We start from the raw sequence: 21,239 nt of genomic DNA, 5'->3' as shown, positions 1-21,239 counted from the left end.
TCACATCCATACATGACTACTGGAAAAACCATAGCTTTGACTAGACGGCCCTTTGTCAGCAGAGTGATGTCTGTGCTTTTTAATATGCTGTCTAGGTTTATCATAGTTTTTCTTCCAAGGAGCAAGAAGCGTCTTTTAATTTCATGGCTGCAGTCACCATTTGCAGTGATTTTGGAGCCCAAGAAAATAAAGTCTGTCACTTTTTCTATTGTTTCCCCGTCTATTTGCCATGAAGTGATGGGACCGGATGCCATGATCTTAGTTTTTTGAATGTTAAGTTTTAAGCCAGATTTTTCACACTCCTCTTTCACTTTGCATCAAGAGGCTCTTCAGTTCCTCTTTGGTTTCTGCCATAAGGTTGGTGTCATCTGCATATCTGAGGTTATTGATATATCTCCCAGCAATCTTGATTCCAGCTTGTGCTTCATCCAGCCCAGCATTTCGCACGATGTACTCTGCATACAAGTTAAATAAGCAGGGTGGCAATATATAGCCTTGACATATTCCTTTCCCAATTTGGAGCCAGTCTGTTGTTCCATGTCCAGTTCTAACTGTTTCTTCCTGACTTGCATACAGATTTCTCAAGAGGCGGGTAAGGTGGTCTGGTATTCCCATCTCTTTCAGAATTTTCCACAGTTTGTTGTGATCCACGCAGTCAAAGGCTTTGGTGTAGTCAATAAAGCAGAAGTAGATGTTTTTCTGGAACTCTCTTGCTTTTTCTGTGATCCAACAGATGTCGGCAATGTGATCTCTGGTTCTTCTGCCTTTTCTAAATCCAGCTTGAACATCTGGAAGTTCTTAGTTCACGTACTGTTGAATCATGGCTTGGAGAATTTTGAGCATTACTTTGCTAGTGTGTGAGATGAGTGCAATTGTGTGGTACTTTGAGCATTCTCTGGCATTGCCTTTCTTTGGGGTTGTAATGAAAACTGACCTTTCCAGTCCTGTGGCCACTGCTGTTTTGCAAATTTGCTGGCATATTGAGTGCAGCACTTTAACAACATCATCTTTTAGGATTTGAAATAGTTCAACTGGAATTCCATCACTTCTACTAGCTTTGTTCATAGTGATGCTTCCTGAGGCCCACTTGACTTTGGACTCCAGGATATCTGGCTCTAGGTGAGTGATCACACCATCCTGGTTATCTGGGTCATGAAGATCTTTTTTTTACATAGTTCTTCTTTGTATTCTTGCCACCTCTTCTTAATATCTTCTGCTTCTGTCACGTCCATACAATTTCTGTCCTTTATTGAGTCCGTCTTTGCATGAAATGTTCCCTTGGTATCTCTAATTTTCTTGAAGAGATCTCTAGTCTTTCCCATTCTGTTGTTTTCTTCTATTTCTTTGCAATGATCACTGAGGAAGGCTTTCTTATCTCTTCTTGCTATTCTTAGGAACTCTGTGTTCAAATGGGTATATCTTTCCTTTTCTCCTTTGCCTTTCACTTCTTTTCTTTTCTCAGCTATTTGTAAGGCCTCCTCAGACAACCATTTTGCCTTTTCGCATTTGTTTTTCTTGGGATGTTCTTGATCACTGCCTCCTGTATAATGTCACAGACGAATGTCCATAGTTCTTCAGGCACTCTATCAAATCTAATCCCTTGAATCTATTTCTCACTTCTGCTGTATAATTGTAAGGGATTTCATTTAAGTCATACCTGGATGGTCTAGTGGTTTTCCCTACTTTCTTCAATTTAAGTCTGAATTTGGCAATAAGGAGTTCATGATCTGAGCCACAGTCAGCTCCTTGTCTTGTTTTGCTGACTATATAGAGCTTTTCCATCTTTGGCTGCAAAGAATATAATTAATGTGATTTCAGTATTGACCATCTGGTGATGTCAATGTGTAGACTCTTCTCTCGTGTTTTTGGAAGAGGGTATTTGCTATGACCAGTGCGTTCTCTTGGCAAAACTCTGTTAGCCCTTGTCCTGGCTACAGTCCATGGGATTGCAAAAAGTCGGACATGACTGAGCATGCCTGCACAAAACTACATCACATTTTTTCAAAGTGGTTGCACCAATTTATATTCCCAACAGATTGTATATTAGTCAGTCTGTTTTACTGATCAGTCAACCAGATAGTGTATTACCTAATCTTGTGGGGCTTGTAGTAGTGATTTAATTGGCATTTCCTTGATATCTAATGAAGCTAAACATATTATGTTTTTCTGACCATCTGGATTTCTTTTTTTTTTTTTTAATGAGTTGTCAGTTCATGACTGTTTTTCTTATAGTTTTGGTTATTGAACATGCAATAATGTGATCAGGTGCACAATCTTAAGTGTACAGTAAAATTTTTTGCTCTGTATTGCTTTTATTGTAGAAGTCTTTCATCTTCTTGCTTAATTCCTAAGTATTTTGTTTTTTGATACTGTTGTAAATTGTTTTCATTATTTCCTTTTCTCATTGGTAGTGTATAGAAATGCCGCTGATTTTGAGTGTTGACTTTGTATCCTGCTATTTTGTTAAATCCATTTATTAGTTCTAAAAATATTTTTGTGGACTGTTTAGAGTCTTCTACATAAAAGATCACATCACCTGTGAGTAGAGATAGTTTTATTTACTCTCCAGTTTGGATGTCTTTTTTCTTACTTCAGTTCAGTTCAGTCACTCAGTCATGTCCAACCCTTTGTGACCTCATGAACCTCAGCATGCCAGGCCTCCCTGTTCCTCACCAACTCCGTATGAAGAGTACATCATGAGAAACGCTGGGCTGGAGGAAGCACAAGCTGGAATCAAGATTGCTGGGAGAAATATCAGTAACCTCAGCTATGCAGATGACACCACCCTTATGGCAGAAAGTGAAGAAGAGCTAAAGAGCCTCTTGATGACAGTGAAAGAGGTGAGTGAAAAAGTTGGCTTAAAACTCAACATTGAGAAAATGAAGATCATGGCATCTGGTCCCATCAGTTCATGGCAAATAGATGGGAAAACAGTGGAAACAGTGGCTGGCTTCATTTTTCTGGGCTCCAAAATCACTGCAGATGGTGACTACAGCCATGAAATTAAAAGACGCTTACTCCTTAGAAGGAAAGTTATGACCAACCTAGACAGCATATTAAAAAGCAGAGACATTACTTTGCTGATAAAGGTCCATCTAGTCAAGGCTATAGTTTTTCCAGTAGTCATGTATGGATGTGAGAGTTGGACCATAAAGAAAGCTGAGCTCCGAAGAATTGATGCTTTTGAACTGTGATGTTGGAGAAGACTCTTGAGAGTCCCTTGGACTGCAAGGAGATCCAACAAGTCCATCCTAAAGGAGATCAGCCCTGGGTGTTTTTTGGAAGGACTGATGTTGAAGCTGAAACTCCAATACTTTGGCCACCTGATGCAAAGAGCTGACTCCTTGGAAAAGACCCTGATGCTGGGGGGGTTGGGGGCAGGAGGAGAAGGGGACGACAGAGGATGAGATGGTTGGATGGCATCACCGACTCGATGGACATGGGTTTGGGTGGACTGCGGGAGTTGGTGATGGACAGGGAGGCCTGGTGTGCTGCAGTTTATGGGGTTGCTTACTTAAAACACCAGTTTTGCTTGAATTTGAACTGTATTTAATAGTATGTGCTACTTTGTGGCTAGCTTATTTTACTGAAAATACTGTGTGATGTCACTTTGTTGTGTACACCCATCTTTTTTGTCATTGCTTTACAATATTTCAGTGTATAAATTCATACTGTATTTTAGCTTTTCTTTTGTTCCTATGCTTTGAGGTTGTTTCCAGTGTTTGGCTATTAATTTTGAAGCAGCTGTGAATGTTCTAATGCATGTCTTTTTAAAATTATTTTTTTGTTTTTGGCTGTGCTGGGTCTTTGTTGCTGTGTGCAGGCTTTCTCTGGTTGCAGTGAGCAGGGCTACCCTCTGGTTGCAGTGTGTGGCCTTCTTATTGCAGGGGTTTCTCTTTTTGCAGAGCATGTGCTCTGGAGCACGTGGGCTTCAGTAGGTGCAGCTCACGGCACTAGAGTGGTGGCTTAGTAGTTGTGAAGCACTGGCTTAGTTGCTCCATGGCACATGTAATCTTCCTAGACCAGGGATCAAACCAGTGTCCCTGCATTGGCAGGCAGATTCTTTACACTGAGCTGCCAGGAAAGCCCCTACACGTCATCTTATAGACATATATACTCATGCCTTTTGGATGTATGTATATGTGTGTTTGTCTATGTATGTGTCTGTCAGAAAAATTGCTAGGTCATAAGGAGGAATGTGTTTAGCTTTTGTATAAATGGCCAAATACTATTCTAAAGTGGTTGAACCAGTTTATTGCCCCACCTTATTGTGTAAGTGTTTCAATTGCTCCGTATTTTTTCCAACACTTGGTATTGTATTTATTTTCTAAATCATTTATTTATTGATATTTTTGGCTGTACTGGGTCTTTGGTGCTTTGGCTGGGTGTTCTCTAGTTGTGGCGGGTGGGGGCTACTCTCTGGTTGCGGTAATTGGGGTGGATTTTCTTGTTGCAGAGCGCAGGCTCCAGGTCGTTCCGGCTTCAGGAGTTGTGCATGGACTCAGTAGCTGCGGCTCACGGGCTCTGGAGCGCGGCTCGGTCGTTGTGGCACATGGACTTAGTTGCCCTGTGGCGTGTGCACTCTTCCCAGACCAGGGCTCAAACTGGGTCCCTTGCTTTGCAAGATGGATTCTTAACCATTGGACCACCAGAGAAGCCCTGGTATTGTCTTTAGTTTTGACTATTTATTGTGTTAGTCTGTATTTCCCCTTTTACCAAAGACTTTGTTAGAAAGCTTTGAAATTACCAAGTGAAAGAACCTTTTTATTTTCTCTTTAATTTCTACTCTTAATTGTGTGACCAAAGAGTATTCTTTATATTGTTTCTACTTTATGGAACATATTGAAACACTTTTTCAGACTTAATTTTGCTGTTGTTCAGCCTGTAAGTTGTGTTGGAGTCTTTGGGGCCCCACGGACCGCAGTACCCCAGGCTTCCCTGTCCCTGACCATCTCCTAGCGTTCGCTCAAATTCATGTCCATTGATTTGATCACGTGATCAATTTTTGTGAATGTTTCATGTGCGCTTAAAAAGGAAATTATTTGTTGTGGGAGTTTAAAGATACTGATATGGTTTTTTTGGTTTCTATATTCCATGTCCTTTTGTGTTTTTTCCACACTGGTATTGCGTGTATGTTGGGTATGTTGATGTCTTGTTTATTTTTGACTCTTTATTTCTCCTTTATTCTGCTTTATCATAGTACTTGCTGTGGTACATAGATATTTCTAATATACATTTATCTTGAATTTGTCTTTTTATTATGAAATGTTGTTTTTTAGTATGTACTGCTTTTGATCTCAATTCCATCGTGTCTGATACCAGAATTACAACACTTGCTTTCTTATTGTTTACGTTTTCCTTAAATACATTTGTTCCTTACATTTTTACTTTTTGAATCACTTTTAGATAAGTTTCTTTATTATGTTATAGAGTTGAGTTTTGCTCTATAAGCTAATTTGAAAGTGTGTCTTTTAAGAAATAGGAAAGTTGTCCGTGTGCATTTATTGATATGACTGTGGTCTCTGTTCTGACAAACTATTATATATATTTTTATCATGTGTATGATGTTTCCTTTTTCAGTATGTAGTATATTCCTCACTGGACCCACTTTCTGTATTTTCCTTTACAGTTTTTTTTAAAGGAGAGTGGAATCTCTCTTTTTAAAAATTGTGTTTATTTAGTCTTGGCTGTGCGGTGGTCGCTGCGCACAGGCTCTCTCTATCTGTGGCGTGGGGGCGCCTCTGGCTGTGGCGTGGGGGCGTCTCTTCGTTGTGCCGTGGGGGCGCCTCTAGGTGTGGCTTGGGGGTGCCTCTATCTGTGGCCTGGGGGCGCCTCTCGCTGTAGCGTGTGGGCGCCACCAGCTGTGGCGTGGGGGCGCCTCTGGTTGTGGCGTGGGGGAGTCTCTTCGTTGCGGCGTGGGGCGTCTCTGGCTGTGGCGTGGGGGCATCTCTTCATTGAGGCGTGGGGGCGTCTCTGGCTGTGGCGTGGGGGCGCCTATGGATGTTGGCGTGGGGGCGTCTATTTTTTGTGGTGTGGGAGCGTCTCTTCGTGTGGCGTGGGGACTTCTCTAACTGTGGCGTGGGGGCGCCTCTAGCTGTGGCGTGGGGGCGCCTCTAGCTGTGGCGTGGGGGCTTCTCGCTGCAGTGGCTTCTCTTGTTGTGGAGCACAGGCTGTTGCTGAGGGCTTCCCTGCCCAGCGGCACGTGGGATTTTCCTGGATCAGGGGTCGAGTGCGTTGCCGTGCACTGGCTGGCGTATTTTTAACCAGTGGACCACCAGGCAAGTCCTTCTTTGTTTTAATATTACCGGAAGGTTGATATTGTTGTGTTAGTTTCAGGTGTACAATGAAGTGATTCAGTTATACAGCAAAGTAATTCAATAATACATGGGTCTATACTTTTTCAAATTGTTTTCCCATTTAGGTTGTTACATAATATTGAGCAGAGATCCCTGTGCTATACAGGAGGTCCTTGTTGGTTACCCTCTTTAAATGTAACAGTGTGTACAAGCCATCCCAGACTCCCTACCCCCCTCCCCCAACCATAAGTTCCTTCTCTGAATCTGTGAGTCTGTTTTCCAAATAAGCTCATTTCTTTTTTTTTTTTTTAGATTCCACATGTGAGAAATACAGTGTTTCTTTTTTTGTCTGACCTACTTCATTCAGCATGCCAATCTCTAGGTCATTCCATGTTGCTGCAAATGGCATTATTTCATTCTTTTTGGTGGCTGAGCAATATTCCATTGTACTTATGTACACATCATCTTTATCCTGTCTTCTCTTGCTGAACAACTTAGGTTGCATGCCTGGCTTGGCTTTTGTAAACAGCGCTTCAGTGAATATTGCAGTGCATGTATCCTTTTGAACCATGTTTTTCTCTGGGTACATGCCCAGGAGTGGGGTTGCAGGAACGTACCGTGTCTGTTTTCAGTTTCTTAAGGAGCCTCCATACTGTTTTCCATAGTGGCTGCACCAATTTACATTCCCACTAACAAGTATAGGAGAGGTCCCATTTCTCCACACTCTCTGCAGCATTTATTATTTGTGGATTAAAAAATATATATATATTTAAATATTTTAAAATTTTATTTTTGGCTATGCTGGGTCTTCATTGCTGCATGTGGACTTTCTCTGGTTGCAGTGAGTGGGGTCTGCTCTTCATTGCGGTGTGTGGGCTTCTCATTGCTGTAGCTTTTTTTTTCATCAGAGCATGGGCTCTAGGTGTGCCAGCCTCAGTAGTTGCAGCTCCTGGGCTCAGGGACGCATGGGCTTCATTAATTGTGGTACAGGGGCTTAGTTGCCCATGCCTGTTGGATCTTCCTGGACCAGGGACCAAACCTGTGTGCCTTGCATTAGCAGGCAAATTCTTAATCACTGCAGCATCAGGGAAGTCCTTTTTGTGGATTTTTTTGGATGATAACTGTTATGACTGGTGTGAATTAATATCTCATTTGCATTTCTCTACTAGTGGTGCTGAACATCTTTTCATGTGCCTCTTGGCCATTTGTATGTCTTGGAGAAACATGTGTTTAAGTCTTCGGCCCATTTTTTGATTGGGTTCTTTGTGTTGATAATATTAAGCCGCATGAACTCTCTGTGAATTTTGGAGACTAATAATCCCTTGTTGGTCACATCATTTGCAAATATTTTCTCTCAGTCTGTGGGTTTTCTTTTCACTTTGTTTATTGTTTCCTTTGATGTGCAAAAGCTTTTGAGTTTAGTTGGGTTACATTTGTTTATTTTTGTTTTTTTTTTCCATTACTCTGTAAGATGGATCAAAAAAGCTATTGCCATGATTTATATCAACCTGGACAGCATATTAGAAAGCAGAGACATTACTTTGTCAACAAAGGTCTGTCTAGTCAAGGCTATGGTTTTTCCAGTAGTCATGTATGAATGTGAGAGTTGGACTATAAAGAAAGCTGAGCACTGAAGTATTGATGCTTTTGAACTGTGGTGTTGGAGAAGACTCTTGAGAGTCCCTTGGACTGCAAGGAGATCCAACCAGTCCATCCTAAAGGAAATCAGTCTTGAATATTCATTGGAAGGAATGATGGTGAAGCTCAAACTCCAATACTTTGGCCACCTGATGCAAAGAGCTGACTCATTGGAAAAGACTCTGATGCTGGGAGGGATTGGGGGCAGGAGGAGAAGGGGACGACAGAGGATGAGATGGTTGGATGGCATCACTGACTCAATGGACATGGGTTTGGGTGGGCTCTGGGAGTTGGTGATGGACAGGGAGGCCTGGCGTGATGCGGTTCATGGGGTCACAAAGAGTTGGACACGACTGAGTGACTGAACTGAACTGAATACATAAAAAACAAATAGAAAAAAAGCATTTAACATCTTACAGTACAGAACTTTGAAAAGTAGAGTGTAATAGCTGGCACACAGGGGCTGGCTTCGAGTGAATATGCACGAAGAGTAACTGACTGGAGGAGGAGGGAGAGGAGGTGGAGACGGCAGTGCTGAAGGGCCCTCGGCGATGGGAGGTTGAGGGCAAGCCGCAAGTTCACGCAGGCGCGCTGATGACGGCACAGGCTCTGCTTCCTTGCTGGATTCAATTCTGTCTACCCTCTTGAAAGACTGATCCAATGATGTCTGGGTGGTGGCTCTTTTTTTCTTGCCATAGATGACGTGGTAGCACTGGGTTGCATTCTGAGTGGCCGCTGCAACCTTCGTGTGCTGTTCTACGCTCAGGTCCTGTGCCTCAAAAACGAACAGCGCTTCCTCAAAGCGAATCCCCTTCCCATTTCCTATGCTGTCCGTCTCTTTGGTTCTGTAGTTACTTCCTCGTGTCTCCCTTCATCCTTTTTCTGGGTCTCCAGTTCCATCAGGTCTTCATAAATAAGCTCCTCGTGTTGCATAGCAAGGACGAGCTTGCTTCAGTGAAGTCATCTTCTTGCAGATCTAGCTTGAAATAAAGATGTGCTACTGTACTCTATACAGCACTGCACAGTAAAGTCCACAAATGCACAACCGCTTGTAGAGGATGCATGCATGTGACATTGTATGCCACAGACATGAGCTCACTTAAGTGTTTGGACATGTGAACACGTTTGCATCTTTGAACGTTTGCAGCTTGAAGGTTCGTATGTAAGGTACTTACGGTATGGTGTTAAAGAATTTCTAATTTCATTTTTTTACATGTAGCTATCTAGTTTTCAGGTGGTCTGGTATTCCCATCTCTTTCAGAATTTTCCACAGTTTATTGTGATCCACACAGTCAAAGGCTTTGGCATAGTCAATAAAGCAGAAATAGATGTTTTTCTGGAACTCTCTTGCTTTTTCCATGATCCAGCAGATGTTGGCAATTTGATCTCTGGTTCCTCTGCCTTTTCTAAAACTAGCTTGAACATCTGGAAGTTCACGGTTCATGTATTGCTGAAGCCTGGCTTGGAGACTTTTGAGCATTACTTTACTAGTGTGTGAGATGAGTGCAATTGTGTGGTAGTTTGAGCATTCTTTGGCATTGCTTTTCTTTGGGATTGGAATGAAAACTGACCTTTTCCAGTCCTGTGGCCAATGCTGAGTTTTCCAAATTTGCTGGCATATCGAGTGCAGCACTTTCACAGCATCATCTTTCAGGATTTGAAAGAGCTCAACTGGAATTCCATCTTGAGAAACCTATATGCAGGTCAGGAAGCAACAGTTAGAACTGGACATGGAACAACAGACTGGTTCCAAATAGGAAAAGCAGTACATCAAGGCTGTATATTGTTACCCTGCTTATTTAACTTATATGCAGAGTACATCATGAGAAATGCTGGGCTGGAAGAAGCACAAGCTGGAATCAAGATTGCTGGGAGAAATATCAATCACCTCAGATATGCAGATGACACCACCCTTATGGCAGAAAGTGAAGAAGAACTAAAAAGCCTCTTGATGAAGGTGAAAGAGGTGAGTGAAAAAATTGGCTTAAAGCTCAACATTCAGAAAACGAAGATCATGGCATCTGGTCCCATCACTTCATGGGAAATAGATGGGGAAATAGTGGAAACAGTGTCAGACTACTTTATTTTTCTGGGCTCCAAAATCACTGCAGATGGTGACTGTAGCCATGAAATTAAAAGATGCATACTCCTTGGAAGAAAAGTTATGACCAACCTAGATAGCATATTGAAAAGCAGAGACATTACTTTGCCAACAAAGGTCTGTCTAGTCAGGGCTATGGTTTTTCCATTGGTCATGTATGGATGTGAGAGTTGGACTGTAAAGAAAGCTAAGCACCGAAGAATTGATGCTTTTGAACTGTGGTGTTGGAGAAGACTCTTGAGAGTCCCTTGGACTGCAAGGAGATCCAACCAGTCCATTCTAAAGATCAGCCCTTGGTGTTCTTTGGAAGGAATGATGCTAAAGCTGAAACTCCAGTACTTTGGCCACCTCATGCGAAGAGTTGACTTATTGGAAAAGACTCTGATGCTGGGAGGGGTTGGGGGCAGGAGGAGAAGGGGACAACAGAGAATGAGATGGCTGAATGGCATCATGGACTCAATGGACGTGAGTTTGAGTGAACTCCAGGAGTTGGTGATGGACAGGGAGGCCTGGCGTGCTGCGATTCATGGGGTCGCAATGAGTCGGACACAGCTGAGCGACTGAACTGAACTGATCTAGTTTTCAGCACTATTTATTGAAGAGACTGTCTTTCCTCCATTGTGTAGTCTTGCCTCCTTTGTTGCAGATTAGTTGACCATTGGTGTGTGGGTTTATTTCTGGGTTTTCTGTCCTGTTCTGTTGACATATATTTTTATGCCAATACCATAATGTTTTGATGACTATAGCTTTGTAACATGGTCTCAAGTCAGGGAGCCTGATTTCTCCAGTTCTGTTTTCTTTCTAAAGATTGCTTTTGGCTATTTGGGGTCTTTTGTGGCTCTGTACGGATTTTAAGATTTTCTTGTTCTGGTTCTGTGAAAAATGCCATTGAACATTTGATAGGGGTTGCATTGAATCTGTAGATTGTCTTGGGTAGTATAGTCGCATACTCATGCTGGCAGTATTGACTCTTCCAATCTACCGTATGCCTCTGCTTGTGTCATCTTCGATTTCTTTCATCAGTGTCACATAGTTTTCAGAGTACAGGTCTTTTGTCTCCTTTGTTGTTGTTTGGTCTTGAAGTCGTGTCTGACTCTTAGAGACCCCCGTGGACTGCAGCACGCCAGCCTTCCCTGTCCTTCCCTGTCTCCCAGAGTTTGCTCAAATTCATGTCCGTTAAGTCAGTGATGCCATCCAACCATCTCCTCCTCCGCTGCCCTCTTCTTCTTTTGCCTTCAGTCTTTCCCAGCATCATGGTCTTTTCCAATGACTCAACTCTTTACATCAGGTGGCCACAGTATTAGTGCTTTCCTTGCCAAGCCAAGGACTCACGCTCTGCCAGTGCCCCAGGGACCTGAGAACTGGGTCATGACCCACTCTCACAAGCCATGCCCCATGCAACACAGCTGCAGCCCCTCACTGCATGCCGCAGCCGCTGCAGAGCAGCTCGGGGGCCGCCAGGGACACACACAGACTGTGGAGCTGACCACTATTCCTCTGAGGCCAGGTATTCCTGAACAACCTCCTTCCATAGTTATCATCTCATCATTTAGATTTGAGACAGAAGCTTAGGGAAACCAAGGCCCTTTCTTGATGTCACAGAGGATCTGATACTTGGCACGTGCAAAGCCCAGATCGTCTCCACTGTACACCAGCTGCTTCCACCCACCTTCTTAAACCTCATCAGCTGCAAAGTGTGCTCATCCAGTTATGGAGGGTGCTTCCCTCATGCAGAACTCTGGCCCCAACAGAGCTTTCTCTCTGCGTTTTCCCCTCTCTGAAGCATTCTTCCACCACACACGGTGTGTACAGATGTGATACGTACTTGAGATGTTGAAAATCTAGGGTTACTTTTCTACCAGGAAGTGTTAATCATCTCCTGAGCACTTCCTACATGCTAGGTAATGTGATGGGCGGTTTACATGCATTATCTCATTTAAACCTTAAAATAAGCCATGGAACTAGGTGGTGTAATACCCATTTTACAGATGGGGGAACTGAGGCTCAGAAAGGTTATGAAACACCCAAGGTCATACAATTTACGGATGGTAGCTGAGAAAATCAAACCCAGGTTTGTCTGGCATGAGGTGTAACTAGCATGTTACAGTTTCCCCTCTTCAAACATCATAGCTCCCACCAGCTGGATGCCTGTTGGCTGTAAAACAATCAGTGTGGACTTTGGCCTGCAGGTTTCTTTCCACTGGCAACTCAAAAGATCCATACCAGATCTCTATGCAGCAGTTCTCTAATACCCCATTGAATCCACACTGCCTGGGCCTCTCTAGATGGGACCACAGTAGTCACATTCCAAGCCTTTTACACCTAAAAAAATGGACAGCCTGAATTGGAAGAGCTTTAAAAGACAACCTGTTTCCACCTCTCCTGGTCATAGGGTTCTTACGTCAAGCCTCAGTCCTTAGAGAAGCTCCAGCTGCCTAGGACAGCGGCCTCAGCATGACACCTTGGCAGGGGTTGGGATAGGCCTTGGGAGGTGAGGGGCGAGGGGTGGAGGGGATGACACTGGCTCTGTGGGGCTGTCCGCACTTGGCACTGTTTTCCAGCCCAGGAGCACAGTCTGCCAAGGCTCTGGTTCCTTCGGTGCCCGGTGTGGGGCAGGGAGATGTGCTGCCGCCTTGTGGCCCTCTCAGGCAACAACAACTCTAAACCTGAGTCTGTGGCCCCGTCACGCTCACCAGACCTGCGGGGCTCTGAATGGTCCTCTCCCTGGAGAAATGACATGCAGGAGGTAACAGAAGAATTCAAAGAAGGCTGGAGTTCAGGAGCCAATTCAAACAGCAAAATTTTCTTACACTGAAACAAAAAGGAAACCAGAATCCTGCTCCTGTGGAAATCCTGGGCCACCCAGGTCAAAGGGGAAGGCACACCAGAACTACAGGGAGCTCTCATTGGCAGCAGGGTAGCAGACAGTGTACAAACAACAAATACGGCAGAAGGCCAGGAGAACAGGGAGCCCTCCTAGGCTGCAGGGGGAATGCAGTTGAGAACAGCCACTGTAGGAAGTGCGTGCAGGCTCCTCTAGACACAAAAAGCAGCCTGGAATGCTACAGTCCAGCTCCGGGGCCTAGCCCCTGGGAAAAGCGTCCCTCCAGCACACTCATGCATCCAGTGTTCTTTGTGGTGCTGTTTACAAGAGCCAGGGCACGCAAGCAACCGAAACGCGATCCACGGACGGCGGGAGGCTGGAGATGTTCTGCATACGTTCCTGGGCTGCGACTGACACACACAGGAGAATGAAGTGGGGCCGACTGCAGCAATGTAGATGTGGACCTGGCGATGGTCACACTAAGTCAGGACGTCGGACAAAGGCCGAAAGAACGTGCTATCACTTACAGGTGAAATCTGAACCTAGGTGGAAAAAAAAATTAGTAGGCCAAGCAGATTCAGCAGCCTAGAAAACTTAGACTTTATCAAAGGGAAAGAACGCAGGGGAGTGGAAGAGGAGGTAACTGAGGAGACTGGTATTACCATATAAAATTCTAGACAGATAAATACACAAGTAGACAAAAGGTGAACAGGAACGTGCTCCGTAGAATAAGGACGTGGATTCCACACCCTCTCACAGGCTCTACGTGAATACAAACAGATAAGGAACAGGCACAGTTGTATGTTTAACTGCATGACCTTGCACCAGAAACAAGCAAGTGTGTGACCCAATGGTACTCCAGCAGGAAATAAAAGTCACTGCAGGAGGAACCCCCCAAACCAATGTCCACTGCATTCTCCCCAGGCCTCCAACCCCTGTGCTGCTGGCTCATGCCTGGGTGTAGTGGTCTTGACTTCCAGGTCAAACTGTGATCTCTATGAGGGAGCTGGAAAGGTGGTGCCAGCCTGTGAGCTGCAGTAATATCCTGACCACCTGCACCCCATACTTGGGACCGCCACCTTAAAATTCAAACAGTCCTCCTACACCTAAAGCAAGCCTCTTGCACCTAGAAAATGATAGACTGTCTGAGTTGAAAGAGATTTGAGAACTCACACTATCTCCACCTCTTTTGGTCAGGGGGTTCTTACTTCCAAGCCTCTCAGAGAAATTGCACCTACCTAGGACAGCTACTTTGGCATAATACTTTGGCAGGGATTGGCATGGTGAAGGGTAAGGGGCATAAGGAATGACATTTGGGCCCTATGTGTCTGTTTTGCACTTTTCACCACACTTTCCAATCACTGGAACACAGTATTTGGGAAGGAATAGAATCAGGGTCTCCTGCATTGCAGGTGGATTCTTTACCAACTGAGCTATCAGGGAAGCCCTTGGGAAGGCTCAAGTTTCCCCAGTACTCAGAGCAGTGCAGAAAGAAATGCTGTGCCTTGTGGCCACTGGGGGCAACAACAACTCTTAAATGCAGGACCTATGGGTACTTCATATTCTCTTTCCGACTCTTTGCAACCCCATGGAGTATACAGCTCATGGAATTCTCCAGGCCAGAATACTGGAGGGGGTAGCCTTTCCCTTCTCCAGGGGATCTTCCCAACCCAGGGATCAAATCCAGATCTCCCGCACTGCAGGCAGATTCTTTACCAGCTGAACTACTAAGGAAGACCTGCACAATGATCCCTTCGCTGGAGAAGTGACATGCAGGAGGTAACAGAAACAGAATTCAAATGGACGCCAATCTTCAGGAGCCAATTTCAAACAGCAAATTTTGCTTACACTTAAGAAAAAAAGAAGGAACCCAAAATCTGTCGGGGTCCAGCCCCCACAGGATCCAGGGGAACCTGAAGGAGAAACAGCGTTGGCAGATGATTTAGAGAGGGATAAGGAAAGAATGTTGTAGATAAGAAAATAGAGGAGAGAAAGAGGCTGATATTTTTTGGTTTACACAGAAAGCTAATAAAGTCTTAGAAGTTCAGGCAGGAAAGTGAACGCAGAGAGCCTCTGTGTTCCAAGGGATCAGCCAGAAAAAGAGAGGGAGGGAGAGGGAGAGAGAAAGAAAGAAAGAAAAAAGAAAACACGGGGTGACCAAGCTTCTTTGGTGAGCGAGGCCCATTATTTTATTTTTTTAAAAGGGACTTTTATACCTTAACTTGTACACAGAGGGAAATGAAAGATGTAAAGTCATACAGAGTTAGCCCAAACATTACATCTGTTTTGTCTTTATCAAAACCAGGATTTTTTCTGGATATCTTTCCCATAAACAATATTGTGTACATTATCTTCTGGCCTTGGAGGCCTGTGAACATTTTATGACCCTCTTTTGATAAAGGCTGCTCAACCAGAAAACTTATTTTCCCTCGAAGTGTTTTTTCTTTATATTTCTAATCTATGTCAGCCTCAGAAAGTATTAAACAGAGTTATATTTCTCACAGAGCAAAGGTGCAGTGAGTTACAAGAAAGAACCAATTAGCTCAAAAGTCTGATGTGGTTAATTTCAAGGCTACACTTGTTTATTTTTTACATTCCAACTATGTTAACTAATATTCTCCGAGGTACACAGTAGATAAGAGATATGAAAACTTAACAACAAACTTTGGCCCAATAATAAAATCCTACACCAACACTACTCTAATAACTTTTAACTCTTTAAAAGGCTCTATATTTTAGGCTTCCCATGCCTCTCACAGTTGAGAGGCTGTAAACAATCATATGTATAGCTATAAAAGTTTAGATAAACCTGCCAAACAGGCTAAAATGTTAACAGAGGGGGTTTAATTTAAAATATTCTTCTCATGTCCAAGAGACTTATTAGCTAGAGCCCTAAGTTGATTTTCTCCAAAAAAAGGTGGTTGGAGATAACCCCTTGCTAATGTCAAGAGAGTTAGTAAAAGACACAAAACAGTAAGACAGACAGATTCTGGTTTTGGGGTAGATGCTCGCACAGTCTAGGGAGCCCCTCGAGTCCTAAAGCCTTGCTTACAGTTCTCTTCCATATGACCTTTATGGGTGAGATCTCTCGTACTGGCTCCCGACAAAAATCCTGCTCCTGTGGATATCCAGGGCCGCCCAAATGAAAGAGGAAGGCACAAATACTCCAGAAGGTCTGATCAGAGGTGCTCAGAGTGTCCCATGGGTATTCAGCCACATGACTTGTGTAGTCAGGATGCCACGGTGCTTCTCCATGTGAAGTCTCTGGGGCCTGCTGGGCTCCATCTCAGCTCTTACAATGAGTCTGAGTCCCAGGGAGGAGGCTCAGAGGAAGACGATGTGAAAAAGACTTAGTGGGAGGGATGGCTTTGGTGAAGCTTGACTTTCTAAACAGTTTCATTTTTTATGCGATTTTTAAAGGTGACACTCCATTTATGGTGATTATTAATACCAAATATCGCTATATTCCCAGTGTTGTACAAGACATTGTTTTTTGTTGTTTAGTCACTAAATCTTGTCCAGCTCTTTGCGACCCCATGGACTGTAGCCTGACAGGCTACGTCTGTCCATGGGATTCTCTGGACAAGAATATTGGAGTGGGCTGCCATTTCCTCCTCCAGGGGATCTTCCTGACCCAGGGATCGAACCCACGTCTCCTGCATTTATAGGTAGGTTCTTTACCACTGAGCCACCAGGGAAGCCCAATACATTCTATAAACTTATTTTTAATATTTATTTATTGGTTTATTTGGCTGTGAAGGCTCTTTTAATGTGGCACTTGGGATTTTTGTCTGTGTGTGTGTATTTGGTGTGTGGGATCTAGTTCCTTGACTGGGGGGTCGAAACTGGCCCTCCAGCATTGGGAACTCAGAGTCTTAGCTACTGGACCCCAGGGAAGTCCCCTTATAGCCTATTCTAGGGGTTCCCAACCTCTTTGGCACCAGAGACTGATTTTGTTCCATGGATGGGGGTGGAGGATGGTTTCGGAATGATTCAAGCACATTGCCTGTGCACTTTATTTTTATTACTATTATTACATCAGCTCCACCTCAGATCATCAGGCCTTAGATCCCAGAGGGTGGGGACTCCTGGCCTAGGCTACATCCAGCAGTGTGTGCCCCCACTCCCCCACCCTGTTGTGCTCCTCCCAGCTTTCCCCACTGGTGCCCGCTAGTTTGTTCTCTGCATCTGTGAGTCTGCTTCTTTCCTGTTATGTTCATTAGAGTTCGTTGTCTTCTTTGGTTCCACATGTAAGTGGTGTATGTGTCTTCCTCTGTCTGACTTATTCACTTAGCATAATGCCCTATGAGCCCACCTGTATTGCAGCAAACGGCAAAATTTCATTCTTTTTATGGTTGGGTAGTATTCCATTGTATACATGTACCATATCTTTACCCAGTCCTCTGCTGATGGACACTTAGGTTGTTTCTGTGTCCCGGCTACTGTAAATAGTGCTGCTGTGAACATCTGGGTGCATGTATCCTTCTGAATTAGTGTTTCTGTTTTAGTTTTCAGATCTGTATGTAGGAGTGAAATTGCTGGGTCACATGATAGTTCTGTTATTAGATTTTTGAGACCCTTACATTCTGTTTTCTACAGTGGCGTCACCCCTTACATTCCCACCAACAGTGTAAGAGGGTTCCCTTTCCTGTAAGGCTTAACTTTTATCATTGCATAATCTTATGTTTATTGAAAAAACACCGAGAATCAAGGTTTAAAAAGAAGAAAACAACTGTGCTACACAAATACAGCCAGTGTTGAAGAGATGCACTTCCTTCCACTGGTGTGTTTGTTTAAAAACTGGAGAGACCTTATAAGTACTTTTACGCGACTTAGATTTCCCTGAACATAGTAGTGTGAGCTCTGTCTCTTTAAGTGTTCTTTGACAGCATGACGTTAGTTGGGTCGATACTGCACAACCTGGATATGGTCGAAATGTTTAATCATGCTTTGTCAGTTTCTGACTATACACCATTATATAGGACAGTTTAAAGAACACCGAAAGCTTGACACCTAGTGGTTCTTCTTCACAGGTTCTTGAAAGAGGAAATGCTGAGTTGGTGTTTAAATATATTAAATGCCTTGAATTTTTTCTAACTTTATTTTTGGCTGTGCTGGGTCTTCGTTGCTGGGTGGGCCTTCTCTAGCTGCAGTGAGTGGGGGCATTTCTCTAGCTGTGGTGCTCGGGCTCCTCACCGCAGTGGGTTCTCTTTTTCTACTATGACAACTTCAAATGAATTGATGCTGCTGTGTAGTTGGGTTCTCTGATTCCATCTTTTTCTTTTTGTTTTTGTCTTGATTTTTTACCTTTTTGCCTTTTTAAAAATCAATTGAATTTTTTTTAAGTTGGAGGATAATTGCTTTACAATGTTGTGTTGGTTTCTGCTATACATCAACATGAAGCCGCCGTAGGTATACACACGTCTCCTCCCTCCTGAACCTCCCTCCCACCCGCCCTGCTCATCCCACCCCTTTAGGTCATCACAGAGCCCGGGGTTGAGCTCCCTGTGATAGACGGCAGCTTCCCACCAGCCATCTGTTTTGCTTATAGCAGTGTATCTGTTTCAGTGCTACTCTCTCAGTTCGTCCCGCCCTCTCCACGAGTTTGTTCTCTGTGTCTGTGTCTCTCTTCCTGCCCTGCAAATAGGTCCAGCAGTACCATTTTTTCTAGGTCCCATTCAGTTCAGTTCAGTCACTCAGTTGTGTCTGACTCTTTGCGACCCTATGAATTGCAGCACGCCAGGCCTCCCTGTCCATCACCAACTCCCGGAGCTCACTCAAACTCATGTCCATCGAGTTGGTGATGCCATCCAGCCACCTCGTCCTCTGTCGCCCCCTTGTCTTCCTGCCCCCAATCCCTCCCAGCATCAGAGTCTTTTCCAATGAGTGAACTCTTTGCATGAGGTGGCCAAAGTCCTGGAAGCTTGTGTTAATGCATGGTGTTTGCTTTTCTCTTTCTGACTTACTTTGCTCCGTATAACAGTCTCTAGGTTCATCCATGTCACCAGAACTGACTCCAATGCATTCCTGTTTTATGGCTGAGTGACATTCCATCACATATATGTACCACAGTTTACTTATCCATTCATCTGTCCATTGACAGATGGTTGCTTCCATGTCCTGGCTGTTGTAAATAATGCTGCAGTGCTCTGATTCCATCTTTATTTTCTAGATTCCACAATTCCTTGGTCCTGGAGACTCTTTCTAAGTCTGATCCTGCTGGACAGGCAAGATGGCAGAATCGGACCACCCACTGTGGTATCTGCTGCTGCTGCTGCTGCTAAGTCGCTTCAGTCGTGTCCAACTCGGTGCGACTCCATAGACGGCAGCCTACCAGGCTCCCCTGTCCCTGGGATTCTCCAGGCAAGAACACTGGAGTGGGTTGCTATTTCCTTCTCCAGTGCTATGGTATCTAGAAAAGCTTAATAAAAAGGAATTTGTGACCTTGGACAAAAACATGTGGAGCTCGGACTGCCAGTTCAGTTCAGTCGCTCAGTCGTGTCCGACTCTTTGCGACCCCATGAATCGCAGCACACCAGGCCTCCCTGTTCATCACCATCTCCCAGAGTTCACTCAGACCCACGTCCATCGAGTCCGTGATGCCATCCAGCCATCTCATCCTCGGTCGTCTCCTTCTCCTCTGGTTTTGATAAACTAAGAGAGCTGGTCTTCAGACCTGGAAGCCATCAGAAGACGAGTGATAAACCGGATGTGAGTCTTGTCCTGTCCTGTGACTTTGTGATTCTACCCAAGTGTCTTCCATCCTGCTCTTAGGAAAGTAGCCAGCCAAAGGATAATGCCCAGCCAAAGAAAGTGCTCAAGCTAGCGTAGATTCCAAGCCTAACACTTCGCCACAGAACTGTAAGATACGGCCAGAGAAATCAGTTTGTTGTTTTTCACTGACTCAGTCGTGTCTGACTCTCTGCAGCCCCATGGACTGCAGCACTCCAGGCTTCCCTGTCCTTCACCATCTCCCGGAGTTTGCTCAGATTCATGTCCATTGAGTTGATGGTGCCATCTAACCGTCTCATCCTCTGCTGCCCCTGTTCCTCCTGTCCTCAATCTTTCCCAACATCGAGGTCTTTTCCAGTGAATTGGCTATTATCATCAGGTGGTCAAAGTATTGGAGCTTCAGCTTCAGCCTCAGTCCTCCCAGTGAATATTCAAGGTCCTTTCCTTGAATTCCTTTCCTGGGTGCAGGACAGATCCTCCCACCCATCAAGCTCACTGCTGCTGGGAACAGGCAGATCAGTTACATGCAGTCACAGCCTCAGCCCCGGGACAGCTCTCAGAGACCAGCTGGCTTTTCTTCCTCCATCAAGTTCTGCGGTGGTAGCGGATCTATTCTGGCTGCCCTTGCCCTGGGGATGAAATTTTCTTCAGGTGTTTTTTTACCAAAGGAGGTCTCATCTCTGTCTGGAAGTTTGTTTAGACTCACGTTTGCATCCCAGGTGGTGCTAGTGGTAAAGAACCTGCATGCCAGTGCAGGAGATGTAAGAGACACAGGTTCAACCCCTGGGTCAGGAAAACCCTCTGGAGGAGGAAATGACAACCCACTCCAGTGTTCTTGCCTGGGAAATCCCAGGGATAGAGGAACCTGGTGGGCTACAGTCCACGTGGTTGCAAAGAGTCAGACACGACTGAGCTACTGATCAACAACAACAATGATGTACACAAATGAGAAAATCAGAGAAAAAATAAATAGGTAATTAATGGTTGATAGTCAAAGATCTTGGAGAGGGCAATGGCACCCCACTCCAGTACTCTTGCCTGGAAAATCCCGTGGATGGAGGAGCCTGGTAGGCAGCAGTCCATGGGGTCGCGAAGAGTCGAACACGACTGAGTGACTTCACTTTCACTTTTCACTTTCATGCATTGGAGAAGGAAATGGCAACCCACTCCAGTGTTCTTGCCTGGAGAATCCCAGGGACGGGGGAGCCTGGTGGGCTGCCGTCTCTGGGGTCGCACAGAGTCGGACATGACTGAAGCGACTTAGCAACAGCAGTAGCAGTAGCAGTCAGAGATCTAATAATTAGCTGCTTTGAGCCAGTTTATATCAGGAAACTATCTCTGGGAGATACTGAAGGACAGGGAAGCCTGACATGCCGCAGTCCTTGGGGTCCAAAAGAGTTGGACATGACTGAGCTACTGAACAACAACAAAACCAGGAAGCAGTCTCTGAACTCAAGAATTATGACTTCATTTTACATAAAAACTTTCCTTTGATGTGTTATAACTGAAGGTTGTTGAAAAATGCTGTGGAACTCAAAAGGTGAAAGAAATAAAGTTTTTCTTATGCCAAAATACATGAGAAAAAAAGTTCTGCACCAGTGGTAAAAGAGATCTGCAGCTTGTTATGTGGATCAGTTTTACTTTATTT

Source organism: Budorcas taxicolor, chromosome 18 (genome assembly GCF_023091745.1).
Source record: "Budorcas taxicolor isolate Tak-1 chromosome 18, Takin1.1, whole genome shotgun sequence".
Lineage (NCBI taxonomy): Eukaryota > Metazoa > Chordata > Mammalia > Artiodactyla > Bovidae > Budorcas > Budorcas taxicolor.
The sequence above is the reverse complement of the archived record's forward strand: the minus strand, read 5'-3'. Positions refer to the sequence as shown.